At 34.9% G+C, this 19205-nt stretch overlaps 1 protein-coding gene across 4 annotated transcripts in view; it reads left to right on the plus strand.

Moving 5' to 3' along the window:
* The first annotated feature begins 4088 nt into the window (after nt 1-4088).
* MBD5 (methyl-CpG binding domain protein 5) overlaps nt 4089-19205 on the plus strand; it is a 193124-nt gene continuing 178007 nt past the window's right edge. Inside the window, exon 1 of one of the 4 annotated variants that reach the window (XM_081261072.1) lies at nt 4089-4157. The gene's annotated coding sequence lies outside the window, so the exon portion shown is untranslated. The remainder of the gene's footprint in view (nt 4158-19205) is intronic. The other 3 variants (XM_081261073.1, XM_081261074.1, XM_081261075.1) reach the window with 3 other exon arrangements.

Below are 19205 nucleotides of genomic sequence, written 5' to 3' on the forward strand. Positions count from 1 at the left end.
CCCTAAACTCTGTTGTTCTAATTTATTTTATTTGTTTGAAGCAGGGTTCTTCAGAGACAGAACAGAAAAGATAAATAGATATATGAAAAGAGATTTATTTGGGGAATTGGCTCACTTGATTAAGGTGAATGGAGGCAGATTTATTTTTATGTATCTTTCTCTAGACTTGAAAATGGTGCTTTCAGTCTGCAGTATCACATTGATCTTTAGTACTGGACATATCTCAGATGTTATCTGTCCACACTGCTTATCTGCTTTCTCTCTTCTACATTCTACTTCTGAAATTTGTTTTGACATGAGCTGCTGATATTAACAGGGGTATGTCACTCTATCCTCATTTACATTTAATTACTGTTTCAGTTTTCCTTTTTCTTTCTTTCTTTTTTTTTTTTTTTTTTTTGGTGCCAGGAATTGAACCACAGCCCTTAATAATTGTATAATTTTGAGTGTGTCTTCCTAAGTTGCTTAGAGCCTCCCTAAATTTCTGAGGCTGGCCTTGAACTTGCAATCCTATTGCCTCAGCATCATGAGCTGCTGATATTAACAGGCATATGTCACTACCCTCAGTTCAGTCCTATTTTCTAGTTTACTGTCTTTTCTGCTATATCCCGTTGGTGATTTATACTACTAGAGTTTTCTTTTTTAATTAATAGATTTTCATTTTCAAAAATGTGTGGTTTTTTTTAAGTCTACATATCTTTCCAGTTGTTGTGGTTGTTGACTCTCTTGGTCTTAGTTTTTTTCAAGTGCTCTTGAAATTCGTTTATATTTTTTTCCTGAAGGAAAATATTTGTTTCTCTGTCTTTGCTTATCCCAGTCATTGAGTCAGTGGGTAATGCACTGAGACCAGTTCAATTATTTTGCCAGGTAGTTCTTTGTAGTCTGATGGCTAACAGATCTGGAGCCTAGCAAGCTTACAGTGTAGCTTTGCTTACCACTTTGTGCTCTGTTATGTGGTGGTTTCTGTTTTTAGTACAGTTAAATATTTTTCCTTTATTTCTTATTTTATTCTCTAACTTTATAATTCATCTTTTATTTCATCATATTGCTGAGTATTTGTATAAGAAGGGGAAAGAATGTATTTGTATCTATATTGTTGTTTCTGTCTGTCAAACATCAGGAAGACTTGAAACAGCAATGACTAGAAAAGGAGGTGGTACTGGCACAGATGGAAAAAGGGTAGAAATAAAACAGATAGTATATACCACTTAATATTGTTTTTATTTTCAAACCATATAAGAGGTAAGAAGATACTTAAGAAAGAAAACGTTAAAAGACCTGAATAGGTGTCTAAATTTATGTGTTAACTCTTTACTTGGCTCAGAGTAGCAGCAATTTTACTTTAAACTTTGTCCTTCTGTAGCAAGTACAAAGTGTGTTCCACTTTGAGAAGTTTCAGCTGTATCTGAGTATGGAGAAGATGGAGAAAAATTATAATGGGGACATACATTTCTTGTGACTTAAAATACAGCCACCAGCGAAAGATAAACAGCTTAGTCCTTAGATTTGTTTAGTCCAGTCCACTAACGGTATGTAATGATTTTATCTGAATGGAAAGAAATGCCTGCTCAGCTTACTTCAGAACTATAATGTTGTTTCTTATATTTCTGCTTCAAATTGCTAAAAATTAAATGTTGTATAATGTGGCTCAAAGAACAAAGGATTCTAATACTTTGGTCTCAGTGTTTGAACCAGATACAAATAACAGATAATATATATCTACTTCATTGTCATCCCCTAAGAGTCATTCTCCATAGAACTTTCACTGAGAGTTTCTCTTTCTACAAAAAGTACAGAATAAGTAGTCCAATCAATAAATGAGCCAAGGAACTAAACAGACACCTCTCAGAAGATGATATAAGAATCAACCAACAAATATATGAAAAAATGTTCAACATCTCTAACAATTAGAAAAATACAAATCAAAACTACTCTAAGATTTCATCTCACTCCAGTCAGAATGGGAGCTATCAAGAATACAAACAACAATAAGTGTTGGCGAAGATGTGGGGGAAAAGGCACACTCATACACTGCTGATGGGACTGCAAATTGTGCAGCCAATATGGAAAGCAGGTATTTTGTCACAGTGACAGAAAGCTGACTAACAGCTTTCTGACACTGTGACAAAATACCTGAAAATATCAACTTAAAGGAGGAAGGACTATTTTGACTCTTGATTTCAATTAATAGTCACTTTGACTCATTTTTTGTGGTGAGGCATTCTCTCATGGCAGAGAGAATGTGGCAGAGCAGAGCTGCTCACCTCATGGTGGTCAAGAAATAGAGAAAGAGCTGCAGCCAGGGACAAAATACACATCCAAAGCTATGCCCTCAGTGACCCCACTCTTTCAACTAGGCCCTACCTCTGAAGTTTCCATCACCTCCCAGTAATGTCAGCAGCTGGAGACCAAGCCTTCAAAACATGAGCCTTTGGGGGAATTCCACATCCAAACTACAACAATAAGAAGTGACACATACTATTTATATAATACTTTGAAATTTTTTTTAACTGAACAGTTTGTATTAGAGTTTGGGGTATTTTGTTGTGGTTTTAATTCTTTTTTTCAAGTTTTATTTGCTCTAATTAGTTATACATGAATATAGAAATTCATTTTGACACATCATACGTAAACAGAGTATAACTTTTTATTCTTCTGGTTGTACATGTTGTAAAATTACACCAATCTTTTAGTCATATATTCACATAGGGTAATAATGTCCAATTCATTCTACTATCCTTCGGCCATACTACCTCCCCTCCCTTTACTCCTGTCTGTCTAATCCAAAGTACTGCTATTCTTCCTAAGACCTATCCCTTATTGTGAACTAGCTTCTGCATACCACAGAAAATATTTGGCCTTTGGATTTTTAGGATGGGCTTATTTCATTTATCATGATATTCTCAGCTCCATCCATTTACCAGCAAATGCCTTTATTTTATTTTTCATTAGGGCTAAATAATATTCCAATGTATATGTATACTACATTTTCTGTATCTATTCATCTGTTGAAGGACACTGGATTGGTTACAAAGTTTAGCTGTTGTGAATTGAGCTGCTGTAAATATTGATGTGAAAATCATAGCATTTGCAGGAAAATGGATGGAATCGGAGAATATAATGCTAAGTGATGTAAGCCAATCCCAAAAAACCAAAGGCCGAATGTTTTCTTCGATATGAGGATGCTGACTCATAATGGTGATGGAGGGGGAGCAAGGGAAGAGTGGAGGAACTTTAGATAGGGCAAAGGGGAGGGAGAGGAAGGTAGAGGGCAAAGGGGTAGGAATGATGGTGAAATGAGTTAGACATCATTATCCCCTAAGTACGTGTATGAAGACACAAATGATGTGAAAATACTTTGTGTACAATCAGTGACTACAAAAATTGTGCTGTATATGTTTAATATGTAATGAATTGCATTCTGCCATTGTGTATAACAAATTAGACTAAATAAATAATAATAAAAAATATTGATGTGGCTGTGTCACTGAAGTATGCCGACTTTAAGTCCTTTGGGTATAAACTGAGGAGTGGGATAACGGGGTCTAATTGTAGTTCCGTTCCAAGTTTTCTGAGCAATCTTCATACTGCTTTCCAGAGTGGTTGCACCAATTTGCAGTTTCACCAGCAATGTATGAGTGTACCTTTTCCCCCACATGCTCTCTGATGTTTTTATTGTTGCTTGTATTTTTGATAATTGCCATTCTGACTGGAGTGAAATGAAATCTCAGTGTGGTTTTAATTTATGCTTTTCTAATTGCTAGAGGTGTTGAACATTTTTTCATATATTTGTTGATCAATTATATTTCTTCTTCTGCAAAGTGTCTGTTCATTCCCTTAGCCCATTTATTGAGTTATTTGCTTTTTTGGTGTTAAGTTTTTTGAGTGTTTATACATCCTAGAGGTTAATTCTCTATCTGAGGTACACATTATAAAGATTTTTCTCCCATTCTGTACGCTCTCTCTTCATGTTATTGTTTCCTTTGTTGTTAAAAAAAAGAGCTTTTTAATTTGATTCCATCCATTTATTGATTATTGATTTTGATTTTATTTCTTGTACACTAGGAGTCTTCTTAAGGAAGTCAGTTCCTAACCCAACACAATGGAGATTTGGGCCTATTTTTTCTTCTATTTGGTGAAGGTCTCTGTTCTAGTATGTAAGTCTTTGATCCACTTTCAGTTGAGTTTTGTGCATGGTGAGAGAGATAGGGGCTTAATTTCATTTGTTACATATGGATTTCCAGTTTTACCGGTACCATTTATTTAAGAGGCTATCTTTTCTTCAATATGTATGTTTATGGAAACTTTATCTAATATGGAATAACTGTATTTATGTGGGTTTGTCTCTGGGTCTTCTATTCTATACCATTGTTCTACATGTCTATTTTGGTGACAGTACCATGCCGTTTTTGTTACTACACCTCTGTAGTATAGTTTAAGGCCTGGTATTGTAATGCTTCCTGCTTTACTTTTCTTGCTAAGAATTGCTTTGGCTACTCTGGGTCTGTTATTTTACCAAATGAGTTTCATGATTGCTTTTTCTGTTTCAATGAAGAATGTCACTGGGATTTTAAAAGGAATTGCAATAAATCCATATAACACTTTTAGTAGTATGGCCTTTTTGACAATGTTAATTCTGCCTATCCAAGAGCATAGAAGACCTGTCCACCTTCTGAGGTCTTCTTCAATTTCTTTTTTAGTATTTTGTAGTTTTCATTGTATAGCTCTTTCACCTTTTTTGTTAGATTGATTCCCAAGATTGATTTTTTTTGTTTGTTTTTTGAGACTATTATGAATGGGGTAGGTTTCCTAATTTCTCGTTCAGTGGATTCATCACTGATGTATAGTAACATATATAATTTATGGGTGTTAATTTTATATCCTGCTACTTTGCTGAATTCATTTTTTAGTTCTATTTCTGGTGGAATTTTTTAGATCTTCTAAATATTAAATCATGTCATTGGCAAATAGTGATATTTGAGTTCTTCTTTTCCTATATGTATTGCTTTAATTTCTTTCCTCTAATTGCTCTGGCTAGAGTTTCAAAAACGATGTTGAATAAAAGTGGTGGAAGAGCCAGGCATGATAGTACATGTCTGTAATTGCAGTGGCTGGGGCAGGGGAGGCTGAAGTAAGAGGATCGCAAGTTCAAAGCCAACCTCAGGAGTTTAGAGAGGCCTTAAGCAATTCAGTCAGACCCTGTCTCAAAATACACAAAAAGGCTAGGTTATGACTCAGTGGTTGAGTGCCCAGCACCAAAAAAAAAAAAAAAAAAAAAAAAAAAAAAGTGGTGGGAAGAGGTCATCCTTGTGCTAATTCCAGTTCTTACAAGAAATACTTTCACTTTTTCACCATTTAGAATGATGCTGGCCTTTAGTTTAGCATATATAGCTTTTACAATGTTGAGATATATTGCTGCTATCCCTAGTTTTTCTAATGTTTTGAACATGAAGGGGTGCTGTATTTTGTCAAATGGTTTTTCTCCATCTACTGAGATGATTATATGCTTCTTGTCTTTAAGTCTATTGATGTGATGAATTACATTTATTGATTTACATATGTTGAACTAACTTTGAATCCCTGGGATGAACCCCACTTGACCATGGTGCATTATCTTTTTAATATGTTTTTGTATGTGATTTGCCAGAATTTTATTAAGAATTTTTGTGTCTGTGTTCATCAGGGATAAAGTTTTCTTTCCTTGATGTGTCTTTGCCTGGTTTTGGTATCAGGGTGATATTAGCTTCATAAAATGAGATTGGAAGAGTTCCCTCCTTTTCTGTTTCATGGAAAAATTTGAAGAGTACTGATGTTAATTCTTCCTTGAAGTTCTTATAGATCTCAGCTGAGAATCTGTCTGATCCCAGGCTTTTCTTAATTGTTAGGCTTTTGATGGCCTCTTCTATTTCATTTCTTGAAATTGATCTGTTTAAATTGTGCATGTCCTCCTGATTCAGTTTGGATAGGTCATATGTCTCTAGAAATTTGTTGATGTCTTCAAGATTTTCTATTTTTATTAGAGTATAAATTTTTTATACCTTTATTTTTGTTTATTTATTTTTATGTGGTGCTGAGGATCGAACCCAGGGCCTCACACGAGCTAGGCAAGCGTGCTACCACTGAGTCACAACCCTAGCCCCTAGAGTATAAATTTTCAAAGTAGTTTCTGATTATCTTCTGTATTTCAGTAGTGTTCAACATAATATTTCCTTTTTCATCATAAATGTTAGTAGTTTCAGTTTTCTCTCTTGTTCTTTTCTTTCACATGGCTAAGGTTTTACCAATTTTATTTTTTCAAAGAACCAACTTTTTGTTTTGTCAATTTCTTGAATTGTTTCTTTTTAAATTTTGTCAATTTTTTTGTTTTGTCAGTTTTTTTTAATTCTTTCAATTTTATTGATTTTAATTATTTCCTGTCTCCTACTGCTTTTGGTGTTGATTTGTTCCTTTTCTCAGGCTTTGAGATGTTAGGTAATTTATTTGTTGATTTTCTATTCCTTTAATGAACAAGTTCAATGTAATGAACTTTCTTCTTAGTACTGCCTTCATAGTATCCCAGAGATTTTGATATGTTGTATTGCTATTCTCATTTACTTCCAAGTATTTTTTTTTATTTCATCCCTGATTTCTTCTGTTAAACATTCATCGTTCAGTAGTGTATTATCTAGTGTCCAGGTGTTAGAGTAACTTCTGTTTTTTTTTTTTTTTTTATTTTAGCATTGATTTCCACTTTCATTCCATTATGATCTGACAGAATACAGAATAGTATCTTTTATCTTTTTGGTATCTGTTAAGAGTTCCTTTGTGGCATAAGATATGATCTGTTTTATTTTTTTAATTGCTTTTATTTTTTAAATACATGACAGTGTAATGCATCACAATTCTTATTACACATATAGAACGCAATTTTTCATATCTCTGTATATAAAGTATGTTCACACTAATTCATGTCTTCATACATGTACTTTGGATAATGATTTCCATCACATTCCACCATCATTGCTAACCCTCTGCCCCCTCCTTTTCCCTCAAACCCCTCTGCCCTATCTAGAGGTTGTTTACTCCTCCAGTGCTCCCTCTCCCTACTCCACTAAGAGTCAGTCACCTTATATCAGAGAAAACATTCAGCATTTGTTTTTTTAGGATTGGCTAACTTCACTTAGCATTATCTTCTCCAAATGCATTTATGTACCTGCAAATGCCATGATTTTATTCTCTTTTATTACTGAGTAATATTCCATTGTGTATATATGCCACATTTTTTTAATCCATTCATCAACTGAAGGGCCTCTAGGTTGGTTCCACAGTTTAGCTATTGTGAACTGTGCTGCTATATACATTTATGTGGTGCTGAGGATCATGTGTCCTTGTAGTATGTGTCCCTCTATGCCTTCCTCTATCTCAGTAACTCTTAAATTTGGTCCTTTTATGCTATCCCATATTTCTTGAATGTTCTGCTCGTGGGTTCTTACCTTTTTCATTGTGTGGTATACATTCTTTACAAGATTATTTATTTTGTCTTCAATGTCTGATGTCCTGTCTTCCAAGTGGTCTACTCTGTTGGTGATGCTTTTATTTAGCTTTTAATTTGGTTTGTCGTTTCTTTCGTGTCAATGATTTCTGTTTGGTTTTTGTTGTTGTTGTTGTTTTTGTTGTTGTTGTTGTTTTAAGAAACTCTGTCTCCCTGTTGAGGTGATCTTTTGCTTCCCATATTTGTTTATATAGCTCCTTATCAAAGTTATCTTTCACTACCTGTATTTGCTCTCTTATATTTTCCTTGAGTTCACAGATCATTTTAACCATGTATATCCTAAACTCTTTCTCTGTCTTTTCTTCTGCTGTGGCTGCTGATGATTCTAATGATGTGGTGTCTTCATTTGTTTGGGGCACTTTCTTCCCTTGTAAAGACATGTTGCTCATGTCCAGTACTGTGGCTCTAGATTGTCAATGTTTTTACCCTGTAGGTTTGTAGTATTCTTGTAGGGCTCAAAGACCTCTCCTTTGTGAGAAAGGACAATGTTAACAGATCCCAATATCAACAATATACCATCTATGAACTATTTGTAGTTATTAAGATGTTTACAGTTTAGTCTCAATATACAGAAATGTTGGATTCAATTATTATCTAAGATATAATCAATAGTTTTGTAAAAGGTTTACAGTTTCTAACGGTGGACAATAAACTGGGGGTGGGGCTTAGAACCATACGCTGAGAAGGTAGGATGTGAGGATATAGAGTTAATATAGCTTAGGAAGTGTGAAAGAGAAATCTAATGAAGAGGGTTAGTAGCAAGAGAATAACAGGAAGTAATTTAGGGTGGGCAAGTACATGGGATGACAGTAGAGTACATAGAACAAACACAAATATGTATTTAGAAAAATACAGATGTTAAAACAGTAAAATTTGGAGGGGGAAAGAAAAAGGAAAAGAAAAAAGAAGGGTATATACAACACCTCTATATTATATTATTCAGATTACTCGATCCTCAAAGTCTTATTTCATGCAGAGTTCTTGGTTTCATATATGTTGGGGATGTGAGGGCCAGAGAATGGAGGGATAGAAGAGAAAAAAACAAACAAACAAAAAACAAAGAAACTAGGGTGTTAGCTACTCTTAGAAATCCATATCTTCCCTGCTTCTCTTCTCATCCAATAGGTGGGGTTGTCTGTTGTAAGCTGGTATCTCTGCCCTCCAGATGGTGGAAGTAATCAAAGTGGGAAGACTGGTCCTAGAGCAGGGCTCCTGGATTTGGGGATTGGCCTCCGCCAGTCCCTGCAGGGAGACTGCACCTTACAGGTCTCTTTTTGGGACTGCTCTATGATTTGAGTGCCCGTACTATCTTCATTGGAGATTTCCCAGTTTCTGGTCTCTCTGTTAGGCTCCAAACTTTAGCCCCATCTCCCTCTCCCCTAGCAGTTCCCAACTGAGGAACCTCTCACCCCAGGGCTCCTGGTCTCACTGCACACCTGTGTTGGATTACCGTCGCTGGGTGGTGGGGGAGGTTGGAAACCTGGTACCTGGTCACTGGAGATCTGATCTGGGAACTGCCCCCACCTAATATGGCGAGAATGTTGAGCAAGATGGAAGCAGTCTGCTTTCAATGCTGGGGTGTCTGGTGAGGTGGGGGGAGCCTGATGAGGTGGGGGGAGCTGGCAATGGTGTTGTGCTGTGGGTAGGTAGCAGCTGAATGACCTGCTTTGGAGCAGTCTTGGCAATCTGCAGATGTGTTGATATGTGATACTGCTTGGCGCTCACCAAGCCTTGCGTGGGCTAGAATTTAGGGCTTCGGGTCCTGCTCCAATGCCAGGTATCCTACTCAAAGGCTGAGACCTGGAGCATTGCACTGGGTCACAGCACTGGTGATTTCTACGGAGAGCAGCTGTTTAGGGGTCCTCTAACACTCTCAGAGGTGTTGTATTGTGTCTAGGTGAGATCTGGATCACAGAGCAACACAGAATGCTGCCTCCCTCTGGCCTGCCATCTTGAGAAAAGCATGGTCTGGTTTAGAGAAGGATCCATATGCTGCTGAGAAGAAAGTGCATTTGCTCATTTTGGATAAAATATTCTATATATGTCTGTTAAATCTAAATTATTGATTGTATTATTTAGTTCTATATTTTTTTGTTTAATTTTTGTTTGAAGGATCTATCCAGTACAGAGAGAGGCATGTTACTGTCACCCAGTATTATTGTGTTGTGGTCCATTTGATTCTTGAAATTGAGAAGCATTTGTTTGATGTACATAGAGGGTGTATTGTTTAGGGAATAAATATTTACAATTGTTATTTCTTGTGGATGTATAATTCCTTCAAGCACTTTGAAATGTCCTTCTTTGTCCCTTCTGATTAACTTTGGCTTGAAGTCCACTTGATCTTACCTGAGGAAAGAAACGTCTGCTTGTTTGCAAGATCCATGTGAATGATGATTTTCCCATCCTTTTACCTTTGGTCTGTGGAAGTCTTGCCTATAAGAGTCTCTTGGAGACAGAATATTATTGGGTCTTATATTTCAATCCACCCTGTCAATCTAAGCCATTAATGTTCAAGGTTAATATTGAGATATGATTTGTATTTCCAGTCATTTGGGTTTATTTCTAGTTTTCAGTTTGAATTAGTTTCTCCTTTGACTGACTATTCTTTTAGTGTAGTTCCTTCCTTTGCTGGTTTTCACTTTTTTTATTTTTTTTTTTTTTCATCTTCATGGAATGTTTTGTTGAGAATGTTCTGTAGTGCAGGCTCTTCTAACTTGTTTATCATGGAAATTGTTTTATCTAATATTCTTATCTGAAGCTTAGTTTTGCTGGATATAGAATTCTTGGTTGGCAACTATTTTCTTTCAGAGCTTGTGTATATTATTCCAGGACCTCCTAGTCTGGGTTGAGAAATCAGCTGAGATCTAAATTGGTTTTCCCTATACATAATCTGATATTTTTCTCTCACAGCCTGTAAAATTCTATCCTTATTCTATATGTTAGGCATTTTCATAATAATGCGCTTTGCATGGGTCTGTTGTAAGTTTGTACATTTGAGGTTGTGTAAGCCTCTTATATTTGATTTTCCATTTCATTTTTTAGGTTTCAGAAATTTTCTGATTTATTTTATTGAAAATATTGTACTTTCATTTGGTTTTATACTACTTTCATCTATTCCTATAAATCTTAAATTTGTTCTTTTCATGGTATCCCATAATTCTTGGAAGTTCTGTTCATGGTTTCTTAACATTGTCTCTCCATGGTCAACTTTATTTTCAAAATTTTGTATTTTGTCTTCATTGCCTGTAATTCTGTCTTCCAAGTGGTCTAATCTGTTGGTAATACTTTCCATTAAATTTTTAATTTGGTTTATTCCTTCATTTCAAGGAGTTCGGCTTGATTTCTTTTCAGAATACCTCTTCATTGAATTGATCTTTCACCTCCTGAAATTTGTCTCTGATTTCTTTCTTCACATTGTCCTTACGTCACAGATCTGATTAACTATGTATGTTCTAAACTCCTTTTCTGACATTTTCTTCTACTGTGTTTTCAGTGGAATCTATTATTGGAGCATCTTAGTTTGTTTGGGGTACTTTGTTCCCTTGTTCGTTTCATGTTGTTTATGTGTCTCCCCATCTAGCAGTGTGGATCTGAGGCTGTACAGATTCTACCCTGTAGACTTATAGTGTCCTTGAAGATTTCCAGTAGCTCACAAATAATAACAATACCCAATGCTAACAATATACAACCTTAAACCAAATAACTCCTATTAAGATGTCTACAGTTTTGTCACAATAAACAGAAATGATATGTTTGTTTATTGTCTACAATATAAACAGTAAGTTTGCAGAAGAGTTTACAATGTCAAATGGTGGACAAAGAACAGAAGTGATGTATAATGTGATGTTTATGAGAAAGGTAGAAGTCAAGAATTATAAGAAGAGTGAAAGAGGAATTAATAGCGATTGGCTGTTAGCAGAAGAAAAGAGAGAAAGAGAATCCAGGGATATAGATATATTAGAGAAAGAAGAAAAAAAGTAAAAATAAAAGAATACACAACAAAACTAATATACTATTCAGACATCCCAGTCCTCAATAAACTGATGCATGTAAAATATTTGTTTCAGAAATGGTAGAAATGTGAGTGGGAAAAAAAAAGGGAAAAATTGAACAATTGTTTCCATTGCAATTCAGAAGTTTCTTAGGTTCCCTTCTCAGCAGTTAGTTGGGGCTGTCTGGAGTTTGATGCTAGCTCCATCCTCAGGATGGTTGGGGTTGCTAGAATGAAAGGGATAATCCTGGACACAACTTCTGGAGGTGGGCTGTAGGCTTAGGTATGCTCCAGTTCTCCTGGTCTGGAGATTGAAGTCAGCACATGGCCAAGGCCCAGCAATTGCCAGTCCACATTGGAAGACTACACCCCGGAATTTCCTTTGGGTTTCACTCGTGTGATATAGGAGCCTGTTCTTAACCCACTACTTTACTTTCAGACTCCACAATTCCTGGTCTCTGATTCAATCTCGAATTCCATCTCTCCTGCCCTGGTTCTTTCGAATTCCTAGTCAGGTGCTTCTCTCCCCACTGATCCTGCAAGTAGCTAGATTGGAGCTGGAGGGGGAAGCCAGGTGGGTTTCCATGACCAGTATTCCCCAATGTAAACCTCTGTCCATGCTTGATTTTTTTTCCTGATCACTTAGGACACTCTTGTCACACAGCTTAGGTTTGCCCAGCTTATTTTTTGGGACAGACTCAGATCTGCCAGTAATTGACTACCCTAGCTGTTGACCCCTACACCATGGCTGCAAAATTGTTCATTCTGCTGTCCTCTGCACACTGCCAAGACAAATGGTGGCTTCCCTGTCTTACATGGATACTGTAAATCACAGTGTTCTTTGAGCAGTGTCTCTCATCTCTAAGCTCTCTGTACCTTAATATGCCTCAGTCTTTCCAAGAATGGGGGTTCCTTAATTCCTTTATGCTTTACTACATTCACATAGGGACTATTCTGGCTTGTGCCTCCAGCTGCTGTCACAGCTATAGGGCTGGGGATCCCCCCTACCCCATTTTATTATACAACATCTCCTGAGTCCCTTTTCTGTTTTGAGTGTCCTGTGTTAAATTCCAACAATGTTCCCCCTAATTCTTGATCATTTACCCATAGAGCACCAGGGAAGCAACCCTTCTATTTTGCCATCTTCCTCCTTGCTCTGTTGTTTTAATATCATTAAATAGTATCTTCATTCTTTTTGAGAGCTGAATTTCATTCTATTTGAAGTATATTCCATAATTTATTTAACCAGCTTCTCATGGAGTATTTGAGGTATTTTCAAACTCTTGCTGATATAAATAATGGGATAGCATGTATTCTCGAATATTGTCATTTTTAAAATGTGCTCAATAACTGTAAGATAAATTTTCAATAGTTGATTGCTGAATCAAAAAGTAAACTTTAAAAACTTTATTATTTCAATTACCTCAGAACAACAGAAAATGGGACCTTAGGGATCAAACCAGCAAGAGGTATGCGGTCAGGCCTGGGTTTAATCTGAGCTTTAACACTCTCTTAGCACATGGCTTTAGGCAAGTCATTTCCCCTCTCACAGAGCCTCTGTGTCCTCTGTAAAACATGAGACTAGTTACTATCTTAATTAAGTGATTATAAAATAATGTATGATAATGGATAGAAATTATCTCTACTGCTTGCCTTAAGGTACTGAGCTTATTAGCCTAAAAGTGTCCACAACTCTTATGCCTGCATGCTAGACTCATCTTCTCTTTTCTGCCTCTTTTTTTAATCATACAGTAAAATTGGCTTTTTCTTTTAATGCATAATTCTATAAATTTTAATACATGCATAGATTTGTATCACTACCACCATTCTCAGGATATAAAATGGTTAATAAATGCATTTTGAATCTTGATAGGTATTGTCTAGTTAACTCTCCATAAACATTGTACTTGCACACTGCACTGCCCTGAACAAAATATGAGTGACTTTTTCCTCACAAGAGATAAGAGTTGATTATTTGTCTTCTTTGTGTTTGTTGTTATGCCATTCACAGTACAAAAACATGAGCAGTGGACTAGGGCTACAGCAGCTGTCTGGTCCTTCTTCTCTTGATTAAAGTTGCTTAAGCCTAAAATCTGAAGCTTAAAAAGAAAAATAAATTCTAAACACAGGCTTCCTATTTTAATCACATTTTAAAGAAGCTACTTTCCCCATCTGCTCCTGGAACAAATAAACAGCTTAACTTATAGCACTTTGTCATTCTGAATAACTAAAAGATAACTGAAGGAGAGCAGAAGTAGTCACAATTGCAGTTGTGTACCTTTAAGATGATAACTGTTCTTTATTATGTTCACAAGTTCTTTTTATCATTTTTTTATTATTATGTTAGTAATTTTCAAAAGCAGTGTTTTATTTTTTCCATATTTTATTATTTTTTCTATATTATAGTTATACATATGGTGGTTTCATTGTTACATATTTGTATATGCACACAATATAACTATAATTTGGCCAACATCATTCCCCAGTTAACTGTTCACAGATTCTGGTTTACATATATCTTTTTCTTTCTGTTCTGCTTATGCCTAATGTTAAAACATTTGGAAATAAAAGCTGATTAAAAAGATCTTACAATTTTGAATTTCCATTTGTAACTTACTGACAGAAAAGATAGTGGTAATGGGATTGATGTGAGAAAATTGGACTCGGGTATTTGAAACATCTTCTGTCTGTACTATAAATGTAAATCATCTACACATAACCAAAACAACAGGCTTACAAACAAGTATCCTATGGGTCAGATTCAATTAACAGCCTGTTTATCATTGGCCTCACATATACTTCCAAAATTGGGAAGTATTACATTCAAATACAAATACCTGGCTTCTCTTGCATAAGAAGGATTCTGACCATAATTGCTTATATCATCACATCACAACTGTTGATTGAGGCATGCACTCTAATTTACTACATTTTTATTCCTGACTACCACATTCATTTTTTTCTAGTTGTTCTTCAGAATATTATAAAATTTAGTTAAAGTTTTAATAAGTTTTAAGGTCAGCAAATACTTGTTTTTATTACCAGTATTTTCAGCTACACATATTATACTAAGCAATAATATTTAATTTTAAAAATTTACACATGTGACTAAGATGTTTATTCTCACAATCATGAAATCTACCATTTGATTTAATGACTAGACTATTTAGCATAAAGCCTTTTTTCCTCCTTTTTATGAACATAGGAGAAATGGGGTGAAGGGAATATATGAACATATATTTTCTCAATGATTCTTCTGCCTGATATATTGATTATTCCATATCTGTGTCATTTGACTTTATAAATATTTAGTCACTAAAAACATTGCAGCAGATATAATTAGAGTTATCATATTTCTTCTATATTTTGATCCCTGAGCTGATGAGCTAACTTAACATATAACTTCTCATTGATTTTAATCTTCTGGACTTTGTAGGCCCCTATTTACTTAGGTGAGTTTTAATCACTTAGTTGCCTACTCCCTACATTCTCTGCATTAAAATCTATCATGATATAAACAGAGATTGAAGATGATGGACATTATTTACTTTCTTTAACACTCTAGAACAATGGGATTTATCTGGGTGATAAATTCTTTGCTTATGTGCACATTTAATTAAGATTTACATCTGAATTTTAAAAGAACTCACTGAATCTGGTTGTATTCATTGTTAAGACTCAAAATTTGTTTTATGACATGTCCTTTATAATTACTGTTGCTATGTAAGAATAATTGGCTACCAGGACCAAGAATACACTAAATGAAACAGGAACCAAAGATTTGTGGTATATAGTGAGGGCATGAAAACAAGGAGGGAAGGTTTAGTGAGATTTTATTATGAAAAGTATTGAGCCAGTTGTTATATAAGTTCAAGTTATAATTTTAACTGAGGGACAAATGAAAATCAAAAAAGAGCAATGACATTTTGATTTTCTCTTTTGTAATTTCTAACAAAGTTCTTGGTAACACAACATGACATCCTGCCCATAATGTTTAACTTTCAGCATGATTTTCAAGAGGTTCTTCATTTTGCAAGAATATTGAAAGTTTTTCAGTTTTCCTAAGGATCTCTCCAATCCTTTGATATTCACAATATTCTACATCATATATCCATTGAATTATAATCCTTGCTGATTTTCTGTATTTCACTTTTTAGCTGGTCTTACTGGCTTTATGTGTCATTTAAGTAGTGTTCCAATAACACTTCCATTAACTCCATGAAATCCTACATCTTTCCCCATATTGACTTAGGTTAACTTGTATTGTATTATTCAGAGCCATAAATGCATCGGAAAAAAAAAAAGAGATACATTTATACCCTTCAGTAATTGGGAAAACAGACCAACCAAATTTGTCATGAAGGGTAAGAAAAGGCTCTTTAGTGCTGGGCAGAAAAGCATATATGAGTAGGGTCCAATTTGTGAGTGATCTGTACCTTAGTAGGTATTTTATACTGTGAGAACTTTTGACTGAGTATATTCAGACAATTAGACTCTCTGTCTTATCTTTATAGTGTTCTGAGTATGAGAACTGTGCCTTTCTGGGTGATAAATTCTGAAGATTTTCAAGTTTATTTTAATACCTTCCCCATCTTACATACACTCATCAACTATGATATTTATTTTAAAGTACTATAAAAGTGCATTTGTGTGGGAGAAAGAATGTATATAAATTTGACTCAATTGAAAAAAAGTGAAATGGTTTCTCAAAATAACAAGATAGAAATTCATAACATTAACTAAATTGAGCTGCCAGTATTAATAGTGATGTTTATTTAGCATGAATAATATTGTGCTATCCAAGAAAGATATTTTTCTATGCAATAAATATGAAACAAAAGAATCTAGTACCAGCTGACTCACCATTATGTTATAATAGATGCCGTAGGCACAAGTATATACCAAGGAAAAGAAAGCCTTGGTGACAGGAGTAGGTGATCCTCAGGTGCAATTAACCACTCAATGCACAGATTAATTTAGTATAACCTATCACACAATAATTTGTTAGAAGTGAGTCTTGAAGTAGAAATGATAAAAAAAAAAAAAGAACAGTAATCTAGCAGTGGGGAATACTGATGGTTTCTAAAGGTCAAATTTTGTAAATACTAATTGAGTAACATAATTTTTAAAAGACTAATGTTATGCAAATACTTTTTGTAGACTTCCTATGTGTTTTTTAGGTTCTGAAATTAAAAAGTAACTCTCATCTTAATCTACAGTGATAGTGGGCATGCGCTCCAGCGCGCTCGCGCGTGCGCTCGCTCTCTCTCTCTCTCTCTCTCTCTCTCTCTCTCTCTCTCTCCTGGAATATTAATTTTCTGTATTTTTGTCTTTGACAAATAATTTTGTGCTGATCATAAGTAACTTCTGCTAGTTTTTGAAGCTGTTTTACTTAAATATCATATTGTTATTGAACTACTTTTATGCTTAAACATATTCAACCAAACTGTAAGCTTCTTGATTTCTGATATCCACTACAGTTAATAGTGGATTTAGGAGATGTATCCAAAATGTGTTTTTTTCTTTGCTGTCCAGATTAAGAAAAATTAACTTGACTCCTATTTAATGTATAGTACATTTATCTCACAAAACCGTACAAAGCCTTCGTAGCAAATGTTAATTATCGCCCCTAATTCTAAATGTATGAGTACTTCTTCCAACATAGGCTAAAAGTAAAATTTCAGGTTCATGTGTTAAAGGCTTTCTAAAACAATAATGCTCATGAGAATAATATTCATGAGGGCCTTAATGGACCTTCTTTCATTTTATCAGGACCAAGCCATTTGAATGGCTGTCCATTTTCAGTATAGCAATCCTGACTCCTACCTCACCCATTATTCTTTTTTTCTTTCTTATGAGACCAACCAGAATGGTCCCTCATCCATTTGACCTAATCACTGGTGCTGAGTCCTACCTTGTGTTCTAAGTAGAGCACCCAAGTGAAGCTATATTTCTGTTTGAAATGATCTCTCATATGTTGTTTAATGTCACTGAAGTAGGTGGCTCAAACCCCCGTGGCACAAAATTTCAATTTCTTAAATCCAGTTTGCATCAGAGCCCTAATTAAGGCATACTAGTGTAGCTGGATCATGTCTTTTTCAAATATACATAACTACTTTATTCATATGGAATTCATATGTTGCATAATTTACTTTTTTCCCACCTTTTGTAATTTAGACAGTCTTCATCACAATATATTTTAGAATATTCTTCTCAGCCCGAAACATAACCTGGTCTCATTAGCAATAATGGCTCATTTCCTTGCAAGTTTCATCCTATCTCTTACCTCAGCCTATGCAACTACTGGTATTTATATTTGAAGAGATTTGCCAATTCTGGATATTTCTTACAAATGGAATCATACAATTTGTGGTCTTTTGTGACTGGTTTCTTCCACTCAGTATAATATTTTTATTGTTCATACAATATTGTAGCGTTATCAGTATTTTATTCAATTTTGTTGCCCAGTAATATCCTACATGTGTATACCACATTTGATCTACCCATTTATTAACTAATGAACATTTCACTTTCTATATTTTAGCTATAGTGAATAATTATACTATGATTATTTGTGTACAGGTTTTTGTACAATTTTTCATTGTTCTTTGTAACATAACTGGGCATGAAATTACTAAATGTTTTATAAGATTTGGATCTTAAATGTCCCTCAGAGGCCTGTATGTTAAAATCTTGGTTGCCATCTTGTGGTGTTGTTGGGAGATTGTGGAACTGGAACCTTTAAGAGTAGGGCCTAGTGGAGGGAAGTTAGGTCATTAGAGACATGCCCTTGAAGAGCACATGGGGACCCGTTCCTTCCTGTCTCTTTGCTTCCAAGCTGCCATGGGATACACAGACCTCCTACACCACACATGCCTTCCATGATGTATTATGCCACAACAGGGCCAAAGTAAATGGGGCCAAATAATTGTGGACTTAAACCTCTGATACCATGAACCAAAATAAATCTTTTTTCCTTTATGTTGATGATCTCAGGTATTTTGTCACAATGAAAGATAGCTGAATAGCATACTGAGTCATACAGTGACTCTGTATTTAACACCTGAGCAACTATTACACTATTTCCAAAAAGATTGTCCTGTTTTACAACCCTGTCAGGAGTGTATGAGGGTTTCAGTTTCTCTTTGTCAATATTTGCCATTATCTGTCTTAGTGAACTGGTACCAGGTTTCAAGAGTTCTTTATATTCTAAATACAAGCTTATTTCAGGTATATGATTTGCAAATATTTTGTCCTATTCTGTGGAGTGTCTTTTCACTTTCTGTGTGTTTCTTAAAACATAGTTTTTTATTTTGATGATGTAAAATTTATTGATTTTTTTTTCCCTTTAAGATTTTCTCATTTCCATCGTGTGTATTTAGGTCTATTATCTTTTTTGAGTATGTTAAGAGGAACAGGCTCAACTTCTTTTTTAAAAAACATGGGTATCCAGTTATCATACCACTGTTTGTTTAAAAGGTTTTTCTTTCTCCACTGAATTTTCTTGGCACCATTGTTGAAAATCAATTGACTATAAATATGAGTGTTTCTTTTCAATTCTTTTGAATTCATCTACATATATATCTCTATGGCCTGTGACTAAGCACCTCTATATCTGTTGAAACATCATAATTTTTATTTAGCTTTGATAAGTTTGAAATAAAGAAATAGGAGTCTTCCAAC

The sequence above is a fragment of the Spermophilus citellus genome (assembly GCF_964194105.1).
Source record: "Spermophilus citellus genome assembly, chromosome: 11".
NCBI classification, from domain to species: domain Eukaryota; kingdom Metazoa; phylum Chordata; class Mammalia; order Rodentia; family Sciuridae; genus Spermophilus; species Spermophilus citellus.